At 59.1% G+C, this 15,103-nt stretch overlaps 1 protein-coding gene across 1 annotated transcript in view; it reads right to left on the reverse strand.

The window, feature by feature from the left end:
- Positions 1-15,103, reverse strand: part of LOC138566777 (cytochrome P450 2G1-like) — a 772,909-nt gene that overhangs the window by 567,039 nt on the left and 190,767 nt on the right. The window lies entirely within an intron of this gene.

The following is a 15,103-nucleotide window of genomic DNA, read 5'->3' on the forward strand; positions in this document are numbered from 1 at the left end:
GCATATAATTATGCCTAACATGCATTCACATAGTTTTTATGGGAGCAGAGATGACTTAAATGAATTAAATACACTCTCCTTTTCCTAATCTTACTAATTAACATTGGCCTGCACAGATCCCACATTTATCACAAAAAATCCTAATTATACTCTACTATGAATGTCTAGATATCACAGCCCAATGTTAGCTATTTCTGTGCAAAAATGTGGGTATCATTTACTCAATTTATGAGTTTTAAAGAGTGGTGGACCAAATGTACAGACTAACTATATAATTAGGCACTCAAATCAGAAAGGTATTCTAAGTTGGATTGAATTGACATCTCACTTACAGGGTAATTCATAGAAATTCGCACAAAAATGGCGCACGCGGCTGGCGCACAGGGTCCCCGTGCGATACACTGCGCCAGCCGCGTGCGAAAAAATCCTTTTCATCGCACAGCGTATTCATGGATTTTAGCCTCCGAAACCAGCCGTGGCGCAGAGTGGCACAGCGACCCTGCAGCAGCGCCAGTTACGCCCCCAAGAATGCCCTCGCGCAAAGAAAAGCCTTCAAAATCCCCAAATCATCGCAAAGGGCTGCGCTAACCCTGGACCAGTTCACAGGGCTGCCAAACTGCAAACGCCAAGCGGGGAACGTGTATTTCAGTGGTTCACGGGAAGTTCCACACGCGATTGTCCTGCGTACGTGTACATCAGGGGTGCGTGGGAAGTAACACACGCGATTCCATCAGGGCACGTGTATTCCAGGGGTGCGTGGGAAGTATCACACGCAAACACAGCAGGCTACGTGTGTTCCAGGGGTGCGCAGGAAGTATCACACGCAAAAGCAGCAGGGTATGTGTATTTCAGGGGTGCGCGGGAAGTATCACACGCAAAAGCAGCAGGGTACGTGTATTTCTGGGGTGCGTGGGAAGTATCACACGCGATTCCATCAGGGTACGTGTATTCCAGGGGTGCGCAGGAAGTATCACACGCAAAAGCAGCAGGGTACCTGTATTCCAGGGGTGCGCGGGAAGTATCACACGCAAAAGCAGCAGGATATGTGTATTCCAGGGGTGCGCAGGAAGTATCACACGCGATTCCATCAGGGTACGTGTATTCCAGGGGTGCGTGGGGAGCACCACACGAGAATTGCACGTGTGGGTCCTCCCAGGTGTTCCCTCTACACCCTCCACGGCCCCTGCAGGTGGCCCACACCACAGGGGCCTACCCTGCACATGTCCCGCAGGCACCCCATCCACAATGGCCATGCCCCCCAGCCAACCCACATGTCACCTTGCACTACTGCCCACCAACGCATGTCCCCCTGCACCCCCAGCCACCTGGGGCACCCTCCACCAGGCCCCCACTCATGTCTCCCACCACCCCCACCCCCCAGCATCCAGGGGCACCCTCCACCAGGCCCCCACTCATGTCTTCCACCACCCCGACCCCCCAGCATCCAGGGGCAGCCTCCACCAGGCCCCTACTCATGTCCACTATCACCCCCACCCCCCAGCAGTACAGGGGCAGCCTCCACCAGGTTCCCACTCATGTCCCCCTGCACCCCCACCCCCCAGCATCCAGGGGCACCCTCCACCAGGCCCCCACTCATGTCTCCCACCACCCCCACCCCCCAGCAGTGCAGGGGCAGCCTCCACCAGACCCCCACTCATGTCTACCATCACCCCACCCCCCAGCATCCAGGGGCACCCTCCACCAGGCCCCCACTCATGTTTCCCACCACCTCCACCCCCCAGCAGTGCAGGGGAAGCCTCCACCAGGCCCCCACTCATGTCTACCATCACCCCCACCCCCCAGCATCCAGGGGCACCCTCCACCAGGCCCCCACTCATGTCTACCATCACCCCCACCCCCCAGCATCCAGGGGCAGCCTCCACCAGGCCCCCACTCATGTCCCTATCACCCCCACCCCCCAGCTGTGCAGGGGCAGCCTCCACCAGGCCCCCACTCATGTCCCCTGCACCCCCACCCCCCAGCATCCAGGGGCACCCTCCACCAGGCCCCCACTCATGTCTCCCACCACCCCCACCCCCAGCAGTGCAGGGGCAGCCTCCACCAGGCCCCCACTCATGTCTACCATCACCCCCACCCCCCAGCATCCGGGGGCACCCTCCACCAGGCCCCCACTCATGTCTATCCATCACCCCCACCCCCCAGCATCCAGGGGCAGCCTCCACCAGGCCCCCACTCATGTCTCCCACCACCCCCACCCCCCAGCATCTAGGGGCAGCCTCCACCAGGCCCCCACTCATGTCTCCCACCACCCCCACCCCCCAGCATCCAGGGGCCCCCTCCACCAGGCCCCCACTCATGTCTCCCACCACCCCCACCCCCGAGCATCCAGGGGCAGCCTCCACCAGGCCCCCACTCATGTCCCCCTGCGCCCCCACCCCCCAGCATCCAGGGGCACCCTCCACCAGGCCCCCACTCATGTCTCCCACCACCCCCACCCCCCAGCAGTGCAGGGGCAGCCTCCACCAGGCCCCCACTCATGTCTACCATCACCCCCACCCCCTGGCAGTGCAGGGGCAGGCTCCACCAGGCCCCCACTCATGTCCAACTCATGTCTCCCTGCACCCCCACCCCCCAGCAGTGCAGGGGCAGCCTCCACCAGGCCCCCACTCATGTCTCCCACCACCCCCACCCCCCAGGATCCAGGGGGACCCTCCACCAGGCCCCCACTCATGTCTACCATCACCCCCACCCCCCAGCATCCAGGGGCACCCTCCACCAGGCCCCCACTCATGTCTACCATCACCCCCACCCCCCAGCATCCAGGGGCACCCTCCACCAGGCCCCCACTAATGTCTACCATCACCCCCACCCCCCAGCATCCAGGGGCACCCTCCACCAGGCCCCAACTCATGTCTACCATCACCCCCACCCCCCAGCAGTGCAGGGGCAGGCTCCACCAGGCCCCCACTCATGTCCAACTCATGTCTCCCAGCACCCTCACCCCCAGCAGTGCAGGGGCATCCTCCACCAGGCCCCCACTCATGTCTACCATCACCCCCACCCCCCAGCAGTGCAGGTGCAGGCTCCACCAGGCCCCCACTCATGTCCAACTCATGTCTCCCTGCACCCCCACCCCCCAGCAGTGTAGGGGCAGCCTCCACCAGGCCCCCACTCATGTGTCCCACCACCCCCACCCCCCAGCATCCAGGGGCACCCTCCACCAGGCCCTCACTCATGTCTACCATCACCCCCACCCCTCAGCATCCAGGGGCACCCTCCACCAGTCCCCCACTCATGTCTCCCACCACCCCCACCCCCCAGCATCCAGGGCCACCCTCCACCAGGCCCCCACTCATGTCTCCCACCACCCCCACCACCCAGCATCCAGGGGCACACTCCACCAGGCCCCCACTCATGTCTACCATCACCCCCACCCCCCAGCATCCAGGGGCACCCTCCACCAGGCCGCCACTCATGTCTACCTCCGCCCCCACCACCCAGCATCCAGGGGCACCCTCCACCAGGCCCCCACTCATGTCTCCCACCACCCCCACCCCCCAGCATCCAGGGGCAGCCTCCACCAGGCCCCCACTCATGTCCCCTATCACCCCCACCCACCAGCAGTGCAGGGGCAGCCTCCACCAGGCCCCCACTCATGTCCCCCTGCACCCCCAACCCCCAGCATCCAGGGGCACCCTCCAACAGGCCCCCACTCATGTCTCCCACCACCCCCACCCCCCAGCAGTGCAGGGGCAGCCTCCACCAGGCCCCCACTCATGTCTACCATCACCCCCACCCCCCAGCAGTGCAGGTGAAGGCTCCACCAGACCCCCACTCATGTCCAACTCATGTCTCCCTGCACCACCACCCCCCAGCAGTGTAGGGGCAGCCTCCACCAGGCCCCCACTCATGTGTCCCACCACCCCCACCCCCCAGCATCCAGGGGCACCCTCCACCAGGCCCCCACTCATGTCTACCATCACCCCCACCCCCCAGCATCCAGGGGCACCCTCCACCAGTCCCCCACTCATGTCTCCCACCACCCCCACCCCCCAGCATCCAGGGCCACCCTCCACCAGGCCCCCACTCATGTCTCCCACCACCCCCACCACCCAGCATCCAGGGGCACACTCCACCAGGCTCCCACTCATGTCTACCATCACCCCCACCCCCCAGCATCCAGGGGCACCCTCCACCATGCCGCCACTCATGTCTACCACCACCCCACCACCCAGCATCCAGGGGCACGCTCCACCAGGCCCCACTCATGTCTCCCACCACCCCCACCCCCCAGCATCCAGGGGCAGCCTCCACCAGGCCCCCACTCATGTCCCCTATCACCCCCACCCCCCAGCAGTGCAGGGGCAGCCTCCACCAGGCCCCCACTCATGTCCCCCTGCACCCCCACCCCCCAGCATCCAGGGGCACCCTCCATCAGGCCCCCACTCATGTCTCCCACCACCCCCCAGCAGTGCAGGGGCAGCCTCCACCAGGCCCCCACTCATGTCTACCATCACCCCCACCCCCCAGCAGTGCAGGTGCAGGCTCCACCAGACCCCCACTCATGTCCAACTCATGTCTCCCTGCACCCCCACCCCCCAGCAGTGTAGGGGCAGCCTCCACCAGGCCCCCACTCATGTGTCCCACCACCCCCACCCCCCAGCATCCAGGGGCACCCTCCACCAGGCCCCCACTCATGTCTACCATCACCCCCACCCCCCAGCATCCAAGGGCACCCTCCACCAGTCCCCCACTCATGTCTCCCACCACCCCCAACCCCCAGCATCCAGGGCCACCCTCCACCAGGCCCCCACTCATGTCTCCCACCACCCCCACCACCCAGCATCCAGGGGCACACTCCACCAGGCCCCCACTCATGTCTACCATCACCCCCACCCCCCAGCATCCAGGGGCACCCTCCACCAGGCCGCCACTCATGTCTACCACCACCCCCACCACCCAGCATCCAGGGGCACCCTCCACCAGGCCCCCACTCATGTCTCCCACCACCCCCACTCCCCAGCATCCAGGGGCAGCCTCCACCAGGCCACCACTCATGTCCCCTATCACCCCCACCCCCCAGCAGTGCAGGGGCAGCCTCCACCAGGCCCCCACTCATGTCCCCCTGCACCCCCACCCCCCAGCATCCAGGGGCACCCTCCAACAGGCCCCCACTCATGTCTCCCACCACCCCCACCCCCCAGCAGTGCAGGGGCAGCCTCCACCAGGCCCCCACTCATGTCTACCATCACCCCCACCCCCCAGCAGTGCAGGGGCAGGCTCCACCAGGCCCCCACTCATGTCCAACTCATGTCTCCCTGCTCCCCCACCCCCCAGCAGTGCAGGGTCAGCCTCCACCAGGGCCCCACTCATGTCCAACTCATGTCTCCCTGCACCCCCACCCCCGAGCAGTGCAGGGGCAGCCTCCACCAGGCCCCCACTCATGTCTCCCACCACCCCCACCCCCCAGCATCCAGGGGCACCCTCCACCAGGCCCCCACTCATGTCTCCCACCACCCCCACCCGCCAGCATCCAGGGGCACCCTCCACCAGACCCCCACTCATGTCCCCTATCACCCCCACCCCCAGCATCCAGGGGCACCCTCCACCAGGCCCCCACTCATGTCTCCCACCACCCCCACCCCCAGCAGTGCAGGGGCAGCCTCCACCAGGCCCCCACTCATGTCTCCCACCACCCCCACCCCCCAGCATCCAGGGGCACCCTCCACCAGGCCCCCACTCATGTCTACCATCACCCCCACCCCCTAGCATCCAGGGGCACCCTCCAACAGGCCCCCACTCATGTCTCCCACCACCCCCACCCCCCAGCAGTGCAGGGGCAGCCTCCACCAGGCCCCCACTCATGTCTACCATCACCCCCACCCCCCAGCAGTGCAGGGGCAGGCTCCACCAGGCCCCCACTCATGTCCAACTCATGTCTCCCTGCTCCCCCACCCCCCAGCAGTGCAGGGGCAGCCTCCACCAGGGCCCCACTCATGTCCAACTCATGTCTCCCTGCACCCCCACCCCCCAGCAGTGCAGGGGCAGCCTCCACCAGGCCCCCACTCATGTCTCCCACCACCCCCGCCCCCCAGCAACCAGGGGCACCCTCCACCAGGCCCCCACTCATGTCTCCCACCACCCCCACCCGCCAGCATCCAGGGGCACCCTCCACCAGACCCCCACTCATGTCCCCTATCACCCCCACCCCCAGCATCCAGGGGCACCCTCCACCAGGCCCCCACTCATGTCTCCCACCACCCCCACCCCCAGCAGTGCAGGGGCAGCCTCCACCAGGCCCCCACTCATGTCTCCCACCACCCCCAGCCCCCAGCATCCAGGGGCACCCTCCACCAGGCCCCCACTCATGTCTACCATCACCCCCACCCCCCAGCATCCAGGGGCACCCTCCACCAGGCCCCCACTCATGTCTACCATCACCCCCACCCCCCAGCATCCAGGGGCACCATCCACCAGGCCCCCACTCATGTCTACCATCACCCCCACCCCCCAGCAGTGCAGGGGCAGGCTCCACCAGGCCCCCACTCATGTCCAACTCATGTCTCCCTGCACCCCCACCCCCCAGCAGTGCAGGGGCAGCCTCCACCAGGCCCCCACTCATGTCTCCCACCACCCCCACACCCCAGCATCCAGGGGCACCCTCCACCAGGCCCCCACTCATGTCTACCATCACCCCCACCCTCCAGCATGCAGGGGCACCCTCCACCAGGCCCCCACTCATGTCCCCTATCACCCCCACCCCCCAGCAGTGCAGGGGCAGCCTCCACCAGCCCCCCACTCATGTCTCCCACCATCCCCACCCCCCAGCAGTGCAGGGGCAGCCTCCACCAGGCCCCAACTCATGTCCCCCATCCAACATGTCACCACAATCTAGATCCCTGGCCCTTATGGTCAGCCTCCAAATGCCAAACACCCACCTGAGTATTGCATCCACCCACTTAGAAATGGCAAAAAAATGATAGAACCCCAATTGCAGGTTTGGAAATGAACACATGTCCCTCACATACACCCAATGGGTGTCAGTGAATGTCAAATCCCATATCATGATAAGCATGAAACCAATGAGATGATACTACACATTGAAGTTTGAATAAAAAATATTTATTAAAAGCAACATAAATTGAATCAAAAATAAACAAACAATAATGGAAATTTTAAAAAAAATAAACCAGCAGGTACGTGAAATAATGCAAAACCACAAATCATAATGCAAAGGAAAGGTGTCCAAAGTCACAGTCCACAAAAGTAAATCCAATGGAAAATTAAAATCGAAAACCATTGCTCCATGGGAAAATCATTAAAAAAAATGAAAATCCAAAAGTCAACTATATACAGATAAACAATCCAGGGTCTATGATCCCAACCGAAGAAATTAAACCTATCTAATAACACTACCTAAAAAAAAGAAAATATATACAAAAATGTGGCCCATTGTCCAAAAGGTCCAAAAAAATGCAAAACCAAAGGAAACCTAACACTAACTACAGAACTATTTACAAGGGCAGCGGGCCAGTCCGACGGCTCACTTCGGGATGCTCCGGGCCAGGGCATCATCGAACTCCTGCTCAATGTCCCGGAGGCGGTCCTCCTCCATGGCCCTGAGAGTCCGCAGGGCCGTCCACATGTTCACCCCAAACACCCTGCGGATTGCCTCGAGGCACTCGGCCCGCCTCAGGGCCCTCCGATTGGAGTTCACCGCCCTGACCATCATGATCCGTGCCGCTTCCGCCCACTGCCGCTCCGCATCTATGGCGTGGCCCAACCGCTGCCACACAGAAGACACTTCCCGTCCTGGGTCCTCCTGCCCTCCGGCCGATGCCTGCCCCTCCGATGTCGAAGGCCCCGAGCCATCATGGCTCCCACCACGTTGCTGCTGCTGCTGCGCCTCTGCCCGTGCACTGCCTCCTGCTGCCTGCACATCCTCCACTGGCTGGGGTGCAGTCGTTGATGTGGCCACCCTGCTGGACGTCCGACTCCCGACTGTGGCAGGGATGCCTCCTCCATCAGCCTGGCCGCACCGTCAGAGGCAGCTCCACAAGGCACCCAGGTGACTGATGGGTGGGAAGATGGCACGGAGGACGACTGGCGCATAGGGGGTTCAGTTGAGGAGGTGGTCGGAGCAAGCCCAATCAAACGGAGGAATCCGGCCTGGGTGACCTGTCCCAGTAGGCCGAAGCGGTCAACGAGCCATTCGAGATGACGTGCAGTCTCCTCATGAAAAGACTGCAGGTCACCTCGCATGGCCCGTTGACGCAATGCCACACCAGTCAGGACAGGCTCAACCCGGACCCGGATAGCCACGTCCGCAGGCAGAGGAAGGCCAGTTGTCGTGAGCTCATCCCCTGCCTGAAAATGGGTCTGGACGTAGGCATCCCTGCTGGTGCAAGATGATGCAGGGACAGGATCAGGGACAGGATTGCACACAGGCACCTCCGCAGCGGCCTGTGCTGCCTCCTGTCCCTGGTCCTGCACTGCACCACTAGCACCAGTGGGATCCCCACCTCCAGACCCTGTCTCTGGTGCTTGCACGGCCTCCTCCTCCACCAAACCCCCCACCAACCTGGATGACTCTGTGCCATCTTCCCCTGTTGGGCCCTGTGGGGTCCCAGCTGCCCCTTCTGCTGCCGAGGAGTCCAACTCCAACCTCCGCCTCTTGGACCTCCCCACGGCAGCTGCGGCCTGGGACGCGGCACCGGACTCCTCACTCCCCGACGAGATGACAACATGGGAGGGAAGCCGGGCCTTGCGTCTCCGGCTGGCGGTGGGATCCCCGCCGCTGTGCTCCACAGCACCTTCTCCGCCCTCTTCATCAGTTGACGCTGCAGACAGGGAGAAACAAAACACAGGCATCAGGGCACTGTACAATGGACACATACACACATGACAGTTGTACATGAGTGGCATTGGCAAACCTCAGACATGGCACCACAATTGGCAACACACATGTCATTTCAACATGCACACATGAGCCATACCACAGCCACATCGCAACTGCCAGCACCATCCATACACATACAACAGCATGAGCAGGCAAAGGTGAGCCAGACATCACATGCAACACAGGGAGTGCACTACACATGCACGCACACCACCACATTTGCATGCATGTGTACACCTCTGCCAACTGTCGCAGTGTTCCGATGGGCATCCATGTCACATCTGCCAATCAGGCTTCCACATCCCGCTGTCACATGCATCCATGTTGCATCTCTGTTGCACCCTTGTCAAATACACACACATGCACATGTACACAGTGCTGATACATGCAGCTGAAAACAACATACATGCGTGACATCACAAACATGCCTACTTACATACACATTCATCCAAACATGTGTGCCCACACAACTGCATTTGGCATGCAAGCCTACACACACAAGCACCATCCATGTCTCACACATGACAGCCCTCGCATGTGTTAGCCTCATGATCCTGTACACCCCCACCCATACTCGGCCCCATACAAACAGATGTGCAACCGGCACATTACTGGCACATCACCACATGCACAGCTTACAATCATGATGCATGTACACTTACCGCTCGACTCCAGACGGGTCTGCCTCTCAAGGACCTGGACATGGAGCGCTGGGGATATGCGTTCCAGGACCCTCATCTGATCTTCCGACAAGTGGCCCTGGCGCCCCTTAGCATCCGCTGCCTTCAAGAGGCGCCGGGCCTTGTTCAGGGTCCTGGACCTGAAGTCCTCCCAGCGCTTCTTGACATGTTGGAAGTCGCGGACTGCCACCCCCTCCGCGTTGATGGCAGTCACGATGTCCGTCCAGATCCAAGTCCGTTCATCCTTGTCGGCGCGCACACTTCCGTAGAGGGCATCATACTGCCCCAGGACTTGCTCCACCAGGACACCAACTTCCCTGGCACTGAAGCTGGTGCCCCTCTACCTCTCTGGCCGGGAGTTGTCAGTGGTGCCAGATGTTGCAGTGCCCGACATGACAACCCCAGAGGCAGGAGTGGGTGGGCAACTGGGTCCTGGGGCTGGGCTGTGGAGCGATGGAATCCCAGTCGGGAGTCTTCGGTTCCAGCAGGGGTGGTCACAGCAACAGCACCCCTGGCTGATGTGCAGGCAGCAACTGGCAGGGCACGTGGGCAGCAGGCAGTCAGGCAGCAGCAGATGGCAGGTGGGAGCGTGCTCGGGGCTCTGGGGGGCAGTAAATCGGCTTTCTGGGCAGGAAGGTGGTCTTCCGTGTGCTTACGCATGGCCAGCTTGATACGGAGTGAAAAGTCCTGCACGTCTGCGTGTAATTCGAGGAAAGGCCCTTAGTGCGTAAGCGCGTCTGCACGCATACGCGATTTCATTGGCCCAAAGGCCCCCATGCGCAGCTATGATGTCACGTGCATGGCCGTAGAGAATGGCGCGTGTAAAAAAACACGTCCGAGTGTCAAAGCGTGTAATTGGTGGAAATGGCCTCATCGCTTATGCGCGTCTGTGACGTGTGTATAAAAGGTACGTGTAGAACGCCATTTCCTTGTACGTGCTTTTCGTGGAGAGCGAGTGGGTGAAATCTGTACTTCTTGTCGGTTCACACGCGATTTACTTCACAGCGTTTCAAGTTCGTACTCCCTGTTACCTCTGACAGCTTTTTCTCTTTTACTCTTTTTCCTGGGCCTGTTTCCTCAAACAGCATTCCCTTCTACTGTTGTCCTGTCTCCTTAGACAGCGTACAATTCTTCTTTTGGCGGGGGTGTTGCCAACGCGCACACTTGCATATTTTTCACGCTTTTGTTCCTGGCAGACGGTGAGTCGCGCACGTATTTAACATCTGTGCTTGCCCCATGTGTCGCGTACCCCTTCAGAGGTCATTCTAGGCTGTGTGTGACTCGCATACGTTCATTCTTGTGTTTCTGGGTGCCACAGCATAGTGCAGGTTTATTTTTCCACTGACATGGTCTAGGAGGGGTTGCGTGCACGTTACTTCCCTTTTTTGGGGTGCCTGTGCGTTGCATGACCCGTCATCTTTCCCCAGGGGTGACATACAGCCTTGCTAGAGCACTAGGGTACGATTACCATCTGGTACCCAACCCCTTTGACCCCCAATTGCCCAGGACAATAGTTCACATCGACTCCCATACGCACAATAACATCAGTGCCATAGCTGGGAGGCGAACAAGCCGTAAGGGTGGCAAAGCTGGCCGAGCCCCAAGTGGTGGCTGTGGTGGATCCGGTAGGGGATGTGGCCGTGACTTGCAGGGTGCCCCTAGCCCCCCATGTGTGGAGGAGTAGTCAGGGACACCCATGCCCCCCCCTGGTTGAGGTTAACATGGCTGACACCATCCATGCTCAGCCCTTGTTGGACCAGCCCACTGTGGAACCAGACCTGGCACAGGGTGACTCCATGGCTGACTTCCAGGTCAGCAGGTCTAGACCCACGTGCACCGGTGAACGTTGGTGTCATCAGGCCACGTGGATCAGGGGCAGCTAGGTCATATGCTGCCCCGCGTAGGCAGGCTGGGGAGGCTGCAGGGGCAGCTGCGGCTCCATCCACCCCACCTCTCACACACCCAGCCAGGACAGTGTCGGTCCAAGTCAATCATGCTGACATTCCCCCTGACACCATCAACCCTGAGCTAATGCCTGCACCAACTCCCATGCTGAGTGTGCAATCCCACACTCCTAGTACAGAGTCCACCGGGGCTCCTGCCCCTAGTGTCCAGAGCGGCGTAGGACACTCAGGATCCCCACCACCTTCCAAGCGGAAGAGGAAGAGTGCTCGTCCAGTAGAGGCTGATGCCCCAGACACGGCTACACAGTCCGGCCCGTCAAGGAAGCCCAGCTTCAATGAGGCCGAACTGAATGCACTTGTAGAGTATGTGTCCGCACATGACCGCAAAATGGTGATTGTTGCAGGATCCAAGACCACACCTGCACAACGTCAGGCACACTGGCAGACCATTGCGGACATCATAAGTGCCCTTGGAATCGTGAGGTGCACAGCTACTGAATGCTACAAGCGCTGGAATGACCTGAAGCGCAGGGCAAAGAATAAGCTGGCCTCAAGTCATGCCGCAACTCTAGTGACTGGAGGTGGGTCTCCAGCAGAGGACATAGAACTCACTCCACATTAGCAGGTTGCTGGGACCTACGTCACGGAGGAACAAATCCAAGGCGTGGGAGAACTGGGAGATTACGAGGCATTGTCCGGTGAGTGCACATGCATGTGTGTGTCATCCATGTGCATGGTGTGTGTGGGAGGGCTTCTGTTTGGGTGCCAGGTGAGGGAGTGTGTGCCTGAGTGGTTTGGGTCACCCCTGTGCCTCATCCTATACATTCTGCACACCAGCATTTGGGTATAGCAGCATCCCTTCTGCCAAGATTACACATCCAGCCCAACACCACGCCAGTTGCCCTTGAAGTGTCATCTTGCCACAACATTGTTGATTATTTACCTCTGTTTATTCAGGCAGATTGTTTGCATACCACCACTTTTACTCAGGATTTCTCAGTCCTATTGTCACATGTCTGACATGGCCATGGTACAGTGGACTGGCTTTGTTTTCTGGACATGATTTGTTTAAACATGTATCTGTGCTATTGGACCATTTTGGACTGGCAGCTCCAGGTTAAACATTTGAACCATTTCAATGAAACAATCCATTTCATGAGCAAACTGGACTGAATGAACAATTGGTGCCCTCCTCTCCCTTTTCACTTCATGGCTAGGGTACATGCCATCTGTGTGATTGCATGTGTATTTGACCTGCCAATCACTGGCCAATGTGTGATGCCACTGCTAGGCAGCATGCAGCAAATGTGTTAATCTTCCAGCTTGGTGTCATCAATGTGTGCCATCTGCCTACCCTTCGCACGCAGTGACGGTGCATGCATGGGATGGTTGTAGTCATGTGGGACATGTGTCAATCAAGTACTGTTTCTGTAGCCTCTCAGCCCTAATTGTGTGCCATAGTGCTAATGCCTGTTTCCATTTGTTTTCTTTTATGTCTTTGCAGGGGATGACGCACTTGATACTGCTGGGGTTGTGGAGATGGTGCAGACCCAGGAGGGGTCTGAGGCCCGACCGACCACCAGTGAGGGACGTGGTGTGGTGGTGGGTGAGAACCCACAACTGCTGCAGGTCGTGCTCTCAAGGGGTGTCTCTGGCTGCACCTCCCCCAAGCTGTATTCAGGTGTCGATTCGGATGATGAGACCTATGTGCCGTCGCAGGTGAGTGTTCCTGGGAGGGATTCTGTTCTGTCCGACCCACCTGCACCAGGGTTAGAACCCTCAATGGGGATGTCAGTGTTGGCAGGTACACCCTTTGGTGGTTACGGATGTAGGGTCACACTCCGCGACATCTGATCCTGTTCCTGGGCCAGCAGATCAGAGGGGGAATGCAGTCTTGCAGCCTCAGGCAGTGCCGGCACAGCAAGGCGCAGTTCGCCTTGCCCCAGACAGGTGTGGTGCCCGCCGACGTGGTGGCAGTCCGCCACCTGGCAATACCGCATGGGAGCAATCCATATACGGTATGGCAACCCAACAGGCAGCGTCATCAGTGATGATGGCTCAGGCCATGGATAGGGTGGCCACTTCCATTGTCCCCCCCGAAAGGCTGATGGAGCGACTACAGCAGGCAACAGACTCCATCTGCCAGTCACACAGGGAGGACATGTTGGCGTCCGACAGGGACAGGCGGGCGGCACTGGCGACTCTGCAGGAAGCCATTTCCATAGAGTCCCAGGGCCACAGGGAAGCCCTGAGGGTGGAACTCCTTCACCTCAGGACGACTCTTGTTGAGCTTGAGGCTTCAACAAACAGAAGGACAGAACAGTAGCTGGAGCGTCTCACACGTACGCTCTCAACTGAGATGCAGGCAACTAGGGCGGAGGTCCGGGCATCCCGTGAGTTGTTGCATGGGGACCTCCGCACAATTATCCTCCAGAACGAGACCTACCACACCTGCATGCTTGCTGCCATGGAGGAACAGACTACTGCTTTGCGTGGGCTGCCTCCCATAGTGCCACCACCTCCTGATGCAGCTGCAGAGGGTGAGGAGAGTGACAGCAGTGATTCTCCCGCAATAGGGTAGCCGTGTAGGCCATGAGCCCATGGAGGTGTTTTTTTTTCGCAAGATCCACACAGGTAGGTTTTGGTGTGCACCCTGTCCTCGGACCTCCTGGGTGGCCTCCCCCACCCCCCCCGGCATTTTTGATTTTTTTTTTTTTTGGGACATTGTTTTGCCTTGTGTGGCTCCCGTGGGCATACGCTGCATTGTGGCTGGGCACATGCAGGCTTGTCATGAATTTGGTTCAGATGCTTGGGTTTTTGTGACACACACCCCTCCTGCTTCCCGTTTCCATGGGCTTGCAAAGGGTGTGCCCAAGTGACATTGACGTACATGGTGACATTGGACTCCCATTCGATGTGTGGGCAGTCTGTAGTCAATACTGTGTATACATTCATAGTGCATATTGTTGTTGTATTGTACACTGCATGGTGTATTGATATGTGCCTCTGCATCCATCTCATCCTCTTAATTTGCAGGTCCATTTCTCATGTCTTCACAAGGCGGTCCACCTTGGAACTGGAGTCCATGTTGTAAGCAGTGCACCTACACTCTTGCATGGCGCTAACACTGTATACTTGAAAGTGTTCGAAGTGCTGGCATCATCAGGTAGTGAGGCTAGCAAATTTTTAAGTCTGTAATGTCATGGTTAAGGTAGGTTGGAGGTTGTGTAGGTGATTGGTATTCTTGGTAAGTATTTGGTAATGTGTGTTGTAGGTCCTGCATTACTGTGAGCATTTCATGTGTGGCCATGTTTCCATTAGGGACACTGTAGCTGGTGACACTTGGGGCATGTTGTGGGGATTAATTTGTTTGCTCTCACATTGCATGACATGCCATGGTGTGTTGTGTGGCCGTGCCGGGGAGGGGTTGGGTGACATGGCACTGTTTTCATGTAGTATTTTGCAAGTGGGTATTCATTTCTGCAGCATGGAAGTGTGTCTTTTGATGACACTGCATTGGTGGTGTTTGTGTAGGTAGGGATGCACGCATTGTGACACTTCCACATGAACAATCTCAGGCTGCTATGGTTCTGACAGTTGACTGTCCCTTTGTTCGTCATAATTGTCCGGTCGAGTCATCATTGCTTATCAGATGGTAT

The sequence above is a fragment of the Ambystoma mexicanum genome, chromosome 2p (genome assembly GCF_040938575.1).
Source record: "Ambystoma mexicanum isolate Mex_15411 chromosome 2p, UKY_AmexF1_1, whole genome shotgun sequence".
Classification (NCBI taxonomy): Eukaryota; Metazoa; Chordata; class Amphibia; order Caudata; family Ambystomatidae; genus Ambystoma; species Ambystoma mexicanum.